Source organism: Perca flavescens, chromosome 7 (assembly GCF_004354835.1).
Source record: "Perca flavescens isolate YP-PL-M2 chromosome 7, PFLA_1.0, whole genome shotgun sequence".
Classification (NCBI taxonomy): Eukaryota; Metazoa; Chordata; class Actinopteri; order Perciformes; family Percidae; genus Perca; species Perca flavescens.
Genome location: NC_041337.1, coordinates 39,157,655 through 39,167,654, shown reverse-complemented (window position 1 = coordinate 39,167,654; position 10,000 = coordinate 39,157,655). Strand labels below are relative to the sequence as shown.

The 10,000-nt window shown below is 39.0% G+C and overlaps 1 protein-coding gene across 1 annotated transcript in view; it reads right to left on the bottom strand.

Annotated features, from left to right (window-relative positions):
* The window catches only part of LOC114558617 (PHD finger protein 20), a gene marked incomplete at its 3' end in the record, with an annotated part of 40,360 nt that extends 39,273 nt beyond the window's left edge, over positions 1 to 1,087 (bottom strand). Inside the window, exon 1 of the mRNA XM_028582682.1 lies at positions 1,020 to 1,087. The remainder of the gene's footprint in view (positions 1 to 1,019) is intronic.
* Between the last annotated feature and the right edge of the window lie 8,913 nt (positions 1,088 to 10,000).

Sequence of the window (10,000 nt, the reverse complement as noted above, 5' to 3'; positions counted from 1 at the left end):
AGGATCGTGTTTCTCTGTATTGATTTCCCCCCAATAAGCGCGCGATTGTGTCAGCTGTTATATGACAGCGTCGCAGGCGCGCGCATCGGCATTACGTTTTTCGTCCTACTGTTAAAAGTTTTAAAAACTTTATGGATAGAAACGTACAAAAACGTCGACTTGTTTAAAAAAAAAACAAAAGATGTATTTGAATTGTATTCCTAAATTAACATTTACATAGTAACTTTAGAAGCCACGTCAACTGTACGTAACCTTACGTGATGACCGGACGTAAGAACTAACGGCTGCTGACTAACTTTTTAGTTTAGTTTGTCATATATTACCCTAAATGTAGTCTGAATTACGGTTTCGATTACACGTACATTAAGACATCGTAACTCAAGCCTCGTGTCGTCAATGAAAGAAACTATTACTTATATAAATATATATTAAATATATAATTCTTTTCTGTTTCTGATCCGTTAGCTTCCCTCTGTGAAGAGAAGCTGATTGGCTCACAAGCCGCTGAGGACTCCTATTCTAGATTGTCATTGGCCGTATCGTACTGTCAGTCAGAAAAAGACTCCCGCCCCTCAAGCTATTTTGACAGTGGCTAAAATGCTAATCCATGTTAGCTTCGAAGAGAGGCAAGAAATGACACGAAGGCGAAACGCTAAAGGCTTTAAAATAGCACGACGGTAAACTGCGGCTGATTTGGAAAGGAGACGACGACATGTTTGACATTGTTCAGTGAGCTCCGCGCAGTTTACCAGAGTAGTTCTCCGCTCCATTGACTGCTAAGCTAACGCAGCTAACCGTTAGCCTCTGCTTAGGTTAGCTTGAGTCTGAATGGAGTCAGTGACTGATAAGCTATCGCAGCTAACCGTTAGCCTAGCTTAGGTTAGCTTGAGTGTGAATGGAGTCAGTGACAGTGTAATGTCTGTCATGGAAGCGGAGACACCTTTATCAAACTGTCTCCGCTGTTCAGATGTCATAAAGAACTTTAAATGTGTAAATGAGAATCACAAAAGCTGTTTTACCTCTCGCGCTAACGTTACTTGAACACTGCACTCTTCATACTGTGATGACCGCAGAGCGCATGCGCGAGTTGAGACGTTCTACTGAAGTGTGTTTGTTTATGTTTTGGGTTTATCATGTTCATCTCTTTGTTTAGTAAAGAAGCATAACTTACTAATGAGACCCCCTTTATAAACGGTTTATGTTAAATACAATTATATATATAGGAGGAATAAGTGTTTTACTAAAAGTAGTAATACTACACTGTAAAAATAGATAAGAAGAAGAGGTGATCTTGGTGCTTTGAGACAGATCATTATCAACATTCACACTATTTAAAAAAAAACTATTTGTATTTGAAAATTCACTCTTAAAAAAGTCTTTATGTCATTATGGCATTTTACACTTTTATTTCTTTGTTTATGACCAAATGTGACGAATAAAAATCCTCAAATGTTCATGTTGAAGAAGCTGGAAGCTGTAAATATTTAGTATTTTAATTTAGAAGATGTTACAGACACAGAACAAGTCTCATGACTAACTTTAGGTAAATGTTTAAAGTTTGCATCTCTAATAAGGTGACAGAACAACAATCATACATATAATTACTTTATAAATTACTCTCACATGATGAAAGAGATTTAGTCTGATGAAAATATATTTTAAATATTCAACATTAAAGATAATTTATATTTTAAACACATTAAATAATGTTAATGTTATAACATCTCCACCATAACCTGAAAAACATAAACATCAAATATCAGAAATCAGTAAAACATGTCGGTTATATTTCCGCATAGATGATAAATCTGATAAATACTAAAGTCTTGTTTTATTCTAAAAATAGTCTAAATGAAGTTTATGATCAAATATAACAAAGAAAAGCATCAAATCTTCATATACTGTATAAGAAGCTGAAAGCTGGAATATATTTTAGTAATTCTGTTATAACTAAAAGTATTAATTGATTAAAACAGTTGTAATAACCCAGAGGTCATCAGCCGTTACTATCAACAGAGACATCTTCAGCCCCCCTCACCCCAAATAGAAATCTGGCTGGAGTCGCAAAACATATAACCATAGTTTTATTATAAGGCCTCCTGAACACTGGCTGCGTGGTGTGTCCGTGTTTATTTGGGTTCCCATGGTAACAGGTTAGAGCGTGCACGCTGCCTGCGTGACGTGCACGTCTCAGAAAACACGTTCAGCTAGAAATAGAACCGACGCCACACGCCAGCTATGTTTCCAGACAACATAGAATATGAAAAGATGTTTATATGATATTTAGACACAAATACATTTAATAAATGACATGTTGATGTTTGAAAGTCTCGAGGTTTTGATAATGTAACAAAATAATTATATGATTTTGTAATATGTCACCTGTCATCCAGAAGGAAATATTCTGGAGCCTATTTCACCGTCAGCACTGCTGAGGTTGTCTCTGCTGTAATCAGATCAGAATATATTTATGTTTATGGAAACATCCATGTGTCCAGACAAGGCTAACAGCAGCAGCAGCAGCAGCAGCAGCCTGAGTGGTTGGGGGCAACGATGCCTTGCTCAAGAGTAGGCATGGCTTCAAATTCGTCTGAATATTGGGCTTTTTGACGGGGTTGGGTTTCTACCGAACATTAGAATTGTTTCCCAGGGAACCGAACCCTACGCTGTCACTCGGGGCGCTACGCTGGTTGCCGTAACGACGGCGCTGTGGATTACGGGATCAATACAGGAGGAGTCAGCAGAATCTTAACCAGTGGATTCGGTATTTGGCCGAACCCCAAAAATCTGGATTCGGTGCATCCCTACTCAAGAGCACCGTGGCAGTGCCCAGGAGGTGAACGGGCATCTCTCCAGCTACCAATCCACACGCCATACTTTGATCTATACGGGGATTTAAAGTGCCCTTATTATTAAAAAGAAATCACTTTTTCTGGGATTTGTGGAGTTATTTTGTGTCTCTGGTGCTTGATACAAACTTTGATAAATCCATCCATGGTGTTCTGAGTAATGGTTATATGGTTTCTGAATGTGTCCTGCCTTCAGGCTCCTGGTGAGCTGGTCTGAATCTGCACAACATTTGGTTTGTGCTAACCAGTTTAGCTAAGACCACATCAGCTAACTGTTTCTGCAACTTCAGTCAGTACAAGGCCGGATTAGCCGGGAGACTTCTTCTAAACGAGGGCACACTTCAACTTTGCTTTGAATACCTGCAGACGAGGGACATGTAAGTAGTTATACAATTCATTTAGTAGATTATGGTGAACTCGTGTGTGTTGTAACCAGTGTTGGGGAGTAACGGAATACATGTAACGGCGTTACGTATTCAGAATACAAATTATGAGTAACTGTATTCTGTTACAGTTACAATTTAAATAGTTGGTATTTAGAATACAGTTACATTGTTAAAATCAGTGGATTACATGACGATACTTCTCCGTTTCACGAGTTTATTCACTCTGAATAAATTAAGGCAACTTAATGCATTTTCCAGAAGCCCGATATGAAATAGAAAAATTAGCTATTTGGGTGATCAGTCACAATGGAGTCGGAACCGCACGACAGAGCCAGGGCAGCAATACGTTTCTATCTTGGAAATTCAAACAGCATTTCACATTAAAGAAGGAAGAGGGAGAATGAAATACAGCTAACTGGGCGTGCAGCCTCTGCTCACCAGCCTCCTTTCAGCTCCAAATTACTCCACCTCCAACCTGAAGAAGCATCTTAAAGTAAGTTATTTTTTTAATTAGCCGAGGGTAGTCGTCTGCTGTAGTTTTACTGGTCACCTTGCTATTTTAACATTGACGTGGGACTTTACATTCTCCCTAGGTGCTGATGTACTAGCTCCAGAGCCGTTTAAAGACTGACTAGCCCCGTTTGACATGCTAACTAACGTTAGCTAAAATTAGCTCGTGGTAGTTTAGACCGCGGTTAGATTTTTGTAGTATGCAGTTCGGGACTACCAATACAATAATCTATCTGCTTGTTCAGGTACACATTCAGCCAGTTGGAATAAAAAGAATACACCATTATAGGCCTGTTTAGTAAGCTGGATGTGATAGCTGCATTAAACCATGTAAACCTATTCTGGTACAACCTCTAAATATAATTATGAACCCTGAAAATGAGCATAATATGGGCTCTTCAACGTACATTTACTTTCTGAACCCGGAGAATGTTCTTTTTCTGTTTATTATTTGTAATCCATAGCTAGTCTACAGAACCTCAAGATCTCTGTTGATGTTCACCAACATTTACACAATAAGACTGGAGACATACGGAGGATGGGATGCAGGTTTTAGTTGACTAAAATGTTATGTAGCCTAAAATAAAGAATGTAAGAATCACTACAACAATAATAAATGAAAACTAAACTATTCATTACATATGAGTTATTGTAACTAAAGAGAATAATGGATGAATCAGCTGATTGGTGCAGCTCTATTCTGCTCCGTCACATCTTGGAGGAAAGAACCAGACTTTTCTCTGATGAAAACAGACGCAGCAACTCAACATTACAGCTCCTCCCTCTTCCTCCTCCTCTTGTTGGTCTTCTTGTCTTCCTTGTGGAAGACTTTTCCATCGGCCTGCTTCCTCCAGCTCAGTTTGATGTTGTCGTCCAGCCCCTGGGCCCTCAGCTTCTGTTTCAGCTGAGACACAAAACTTCTTATAAAATCTTATCTCATTGTTTTTACATAAAGGTAAAACAGTATAAAACCTGATGTACCTGCTTCAACATGGCCTCCATCACAGCAGGGTCATTCAGATCCAGATTCTTCTTGTTCTCAAACTTCACTTTCAGCACTTTCTTTGAAACAGGAACCACTTTGTAAAAATCAAACAAACTTTATGAGTTCAAACATTTCTGTGTGGATAATAATCATCATCCTGTTCATTCCTCATCATCAGTTTAAACAATAGATTCAACACTAAGTGATCATCTGCAGCTGATCACCACTGCATGCTAACTTTACTAACTATTCCATGGAAATGATCCACATCATCATGTTCACATTTACTCTCCACAACCTGATGTCTGGTGTTTAGAGTCCCGGGTTAGAACTAGGGAGGTAACGATGGTTAAATATGGATATAAATGTGTAAAGATAACAACCGGTTGAGATAAGAAATGAATGTTGATGCAGTTTTTAAACATCCTAGAGTGTAATCTACTTTAGATTGACCTTGTTTGACTTCAGACGTCACTACGTCTTCTTAGTTTATTTATTTGAAGAGATTTGTTTCTATTAATTTAGTTATTTAGATGTGGGATTTGTTTTAAACATCTAACTTTGTTCTTTAAGATAAAATACAGTTTCAGAGTCACTTTTGATGAGAGGACACATCTGTTGTTTTGATATATTCATTCTGTTAAAAACATCTTGAGAAAACCGTATCATCAACTTAAAATCCTGAATCCAATCGTGAGTTGAGTATATCGTTACATCTCTATTGTCCTGAATCTAAATGTAAAAGCTGTTTGAATCCCGGGTCAGCACTCACCTGGACCGTAGCAAATGAAAGCTCTCTCCATGTCACAGGACCAGTCCTCCCAGGCTCCTGATTGGCTGAAGTCTGCAGCCACACAAGTCTGGTTGTTGTTATCAGGTTGCCCGTTCTTCCAGAAGCTGAATGAGGAGGTACTTCCATCTGACCACTTCCAGGGGTCTCTGGAAAGGCCGATCCAGTACCAGTATCCTCCTCCAGCAGCCTGTACCTTCTGGTTGTCTGTCATGTTCCTCACACTGGCCAGGTCTGTGTAGTGAGCTCTGCAGTAGCTCTGGGCTGCAGTCCATGTCATACCGATGGTGTTGATGAAGACAAAAGTCACATCTGATCCTGAAAATGAAGCACAGAGAAGTGTAGAGGCAGCATAACATACAACCTCCCATCATCCACATCTGTGATTCATGTCTTTATAATATCTACAATAAATCCACTGAGATATAAAGAACCACATCAATAAACTAACTAATGAATAACTTTATTTACCAACAGTCTCTCCACATTAATAAGAAATGTCCTTAGATCTACAAAACAATCTAAAAAACAAGATTATATTGTTTTTCTGCATATTAATATTCTCTCAGGTTAATTAAACACACATGTTCTGTTTATATTGTAAGATGTGTGCATGTGAACATGCACAAGTCCAATCTCTATAATATAATCTAATATGTCTTCCTCTGGTGGTGTCATCATATATTATTCATGTGGATTTTTTTTTGTTATTTTAACATCCTATTATGATGTATGTGTATGTTGTGTGTGATGTCTGTAAGCTCATAAAAGGGAATTTAAATTAAAGTATCTATCTATCTATCTATCTATCTATCTATCTATCTATCTATCTATCTATCTATCTATCTATCTATCTATCTATCTATCTATCTATCTATCTATCTATCTATCTATCTATCTATCTATCTATCTATTTATCTATCTATCTCTATCTATCTTATCTATCTATCTATCTATCTATCTATCTATCTATCTATCCATCCATCCATCAGGAGACACTGTGTCTCTTTCCACAGCGATGCTGATGACCCACTGAGCTGTTTTACTGCTCTCATTCCTGCCGTCTTCTTATCTGCTGCTCAGTCAGCTGTAAAGCTCTTTGAACGGCACTAACCTGTGTGAAAGCTGCTTTTTGTCAGAGTGACTGACTGATACTACAGAGGCCTGAATAATGAAAACAAAGAGGCAAAGAGAAGCAGAGAAGAGAAACTTCACTAGTTAATATTCTCACCTCTGACATCTACGCAGACTGCAGATTGGCTGTAGTCACAATCTAAGTCGTACCAGAATCCATTAGAAATCACTGTGCAGACTTTTCCACTGTATCCAATGGTTGGTTGTCCAGCCCTCCATCGTCTGAACTCTGTCTCCCCGGGTTTGTAGAAACTTGGGTCTGACAGAGACCACCTCCAGCTGCTACCAGACAGTCCTATCCAGGCTCTCTGATTGTGATATGAAGAATTAGACTCTGCTCTAGCTTTTTGTTGAAGACCAGATGTTTACCTAATCTTTCCATCTCCAGTCTTGATACTATCAGTCTGATCCTCTACGACTCCTTCATTCTGTTACCCTCCTTTAATAAATCATTACCAGCAATAGTTTCTGATCACTCAAACTGATTTTCAGTTAGCTTCTAGAACAGAGATCTCTGTTGTTGTAAATACTGTTTTGGGATGTTTTAGATTTGTTTTACTGCATTAGTTGTTTCTATGTTTCAATGTCTTGTTAGTCTTTCTAACACATAATCTTCTTTTGTTTCCATCCCTCTGCTGCAGCTCAACAGGGAAACACTGTCTGCTGAAGATTAAAGTAGTAGTAGTAGATAACTTTATTCTCTCTGTGGGGCAGTTGGGTTTGCAGCACAATCGGGCACTTTATGACAAGACTTCAGACATATGATACAAACAAATAGTCCTTACATCAGACACTGACAGGCATAACATATAATATAGAATATACATCTCACACTACAATACACAGTACACCCTTGGGTCTGACCAGGCCAGCTGGACCACTAGCTTATTTGAATGATTTAAGGCTTTTATGGCTTGTTGTACGAAAGAGAACTTGGATCTGTTCCTGGTCAGAAGGGGTAAGCAGAAACGACGCATAGATGGCAGTAGTTTAAAATGTGATGCCAGGGGGTGTGTGTAGTCACATACAATCTTATTGGCCTTTCTCACCAGTCTGTCTTCGTAAATGTGTTCAATGCTCGGTAGTGTTATCTCAAGTAAACTCAAACACTACTACATTTCAAAGATAAATATTCTATTTCTTACTGCTCTACATCTAGTTATTAGTTCCTATGGAGGGTTTCAAACCTGCTGTCAGAAAGACTTTGAGATGAAAGAGAGAAAAGTGAACTCACGTAGCTGTTGTTGGAGTAGAACATGTTGTCTAAATCTGCCGTGTTGTTCAGGATCTTCATAACCTCCATGCTGTCTACAGTGACCAGGTCTGTGTGTTTCTCTCTGCAGTATCTTTGGGCTTCAGTAAAGTTCTTCCTGTCATAAACAAAATAGTACTGAAGTCCAGCAGCTGATGAGACAGCACTCAGCCCTGTAGGGACACACACACATATAGAGCAGATTTAATATTTTATACTATATTAATACACAATGTTATATTTCAGTTACACCAACAGCGTCTGCTTTCAGATTATCTAAATGATATCAAATGTTGATCCAACGAGAAACTTCCTTCAATTAAATGGAAACCAAACTGAAGTAAGTAAGTAAGTAAGTAAAATGTATTTATAAAGCGCTTTTCACAGATAAAATCACAAAGTGCTGTACAAAAGAATAGGTAAAACAAACAATATAAAAATGTATATACATATGTATAATTAAAGTGACACTAGTGAAAACCCATCAACCAAAAGCTTTCCTAAATAAACATATTTTCAGATCCTTTTAAAAGAGACAACAGAGTCTGCCAGGCGCATGGACAGGGGCAGGACGTCCCATAGTCTGGGAGCAACAGACTGAAAGGACAGGTCCCCTCTGGTCTTATAACGAGTCTTTGGGACTACAAGCAGGTTCTGGCCAGCGGACCAAGAGTTCGGCCAGAGGAATATGGCTTCAAAAGGTCCAGGATGTACTGTGGGGCCTGACCGTTTAAGGCTCTGAAAGTCAGCACTAAAATCTTAAAATCAATCCTGAATTGTACAGGGGAGCCAATGGAGAGCCGACAAGACTGGAGTGATATGAGACCTTCGAGGAGCACCTGTTAAAAGTCTAGCAGCAGAATCTTTAACTATTTGCAGTTTGTTCAGGGCAGACTTATTCAGACAGGTAAAAACAGAGTTGCAGTAGTCAAGTCTTGTTGAAAGTTTTGGACGAGCTGTTTTGAGTGTCTCCAAAGACAAGGCTTGGTCAAACACAACCCCCCGGTTTCTGAGGCTGGATTTGACAGAGGGGCCCAGAGAGCCAAGGTGCTGTTTGATCAGCGGGATCTTATGGTCTGGAGCAAAGATCAGCGTTTCAGTCTTGTTTGAATTTATCTGCAGGTAGTTAGTGGCCAGCCAGTCTTTGATGGAGGACACACACTCTAGGAACAGAGACAAACAATGGAACTCAGCATAGTTATAAAAGAACAATACAACTGGACATCGTCGGCATAGAAATTATATGATACATCCCTGAAACAACCAATAATTTGACCCAGTGGCAAAATGTACAGTAACAACAAAATAGGACCCAAAACTGACCCTTGTGCCACTCCGCAGGACAAATTGGTCACATCAGACTGTACATTGTTTACAGCAACATTAAAGTCATGAATATAGAAAGAGAACCACTGAAGGACAGATCCTGATAGTCCCATCTCATTATGAAGCCGACTGATACGGTGATCCACAGTGTCAAAAGCAGAAGTCAAATCAAGAAGTATAAGTACAGTGTAGCAGCCAGAGTCTGATGCCATCATCACATCATTAGAGGCTTTGATAAGGGCTGTTTCAGTGGAGTGTAATTTTGGAAAACCAGACTGAAAAGTATAAAACAAGTTGTGCTGCTCCATAAAGGAGGTCAGCTGGCATGCCACTACTTTTTCAAAATTTTGGAGATAAATGGAAGTTTAGATATGGGCCTGTAGTTATTAGGTTCTGAAGGGTCAAGATTGGGCTTTTTAAGGATCAGGTTTACCACAGCGTGTTTGAAGTAGCTGGGGACTGAGCCAGATCTAAGTGAAAGGTTCATTATTTTTTCCATACAGGGGCCGACAGTATCAAACATTTTCAACAATAGAGTTGTTGGGACATTGTCATGAGGGGGCTCGAAGATGGTTTCATATTTTCTGTTATGATCTTCACATCCTGTTGGCTGACAGGGGTGAAGGACGACCAAGACGACACCGGTGAAAACTCAGTAGAACAAACACTGATGAGTGGAGAATTAACACTGGCCCTAATGTCATGTACTTTGTTAAAAAAAAAAAAACAAAAAAAAGTTACAAGAGCCGAAGGTGCAGTAAGATTTCA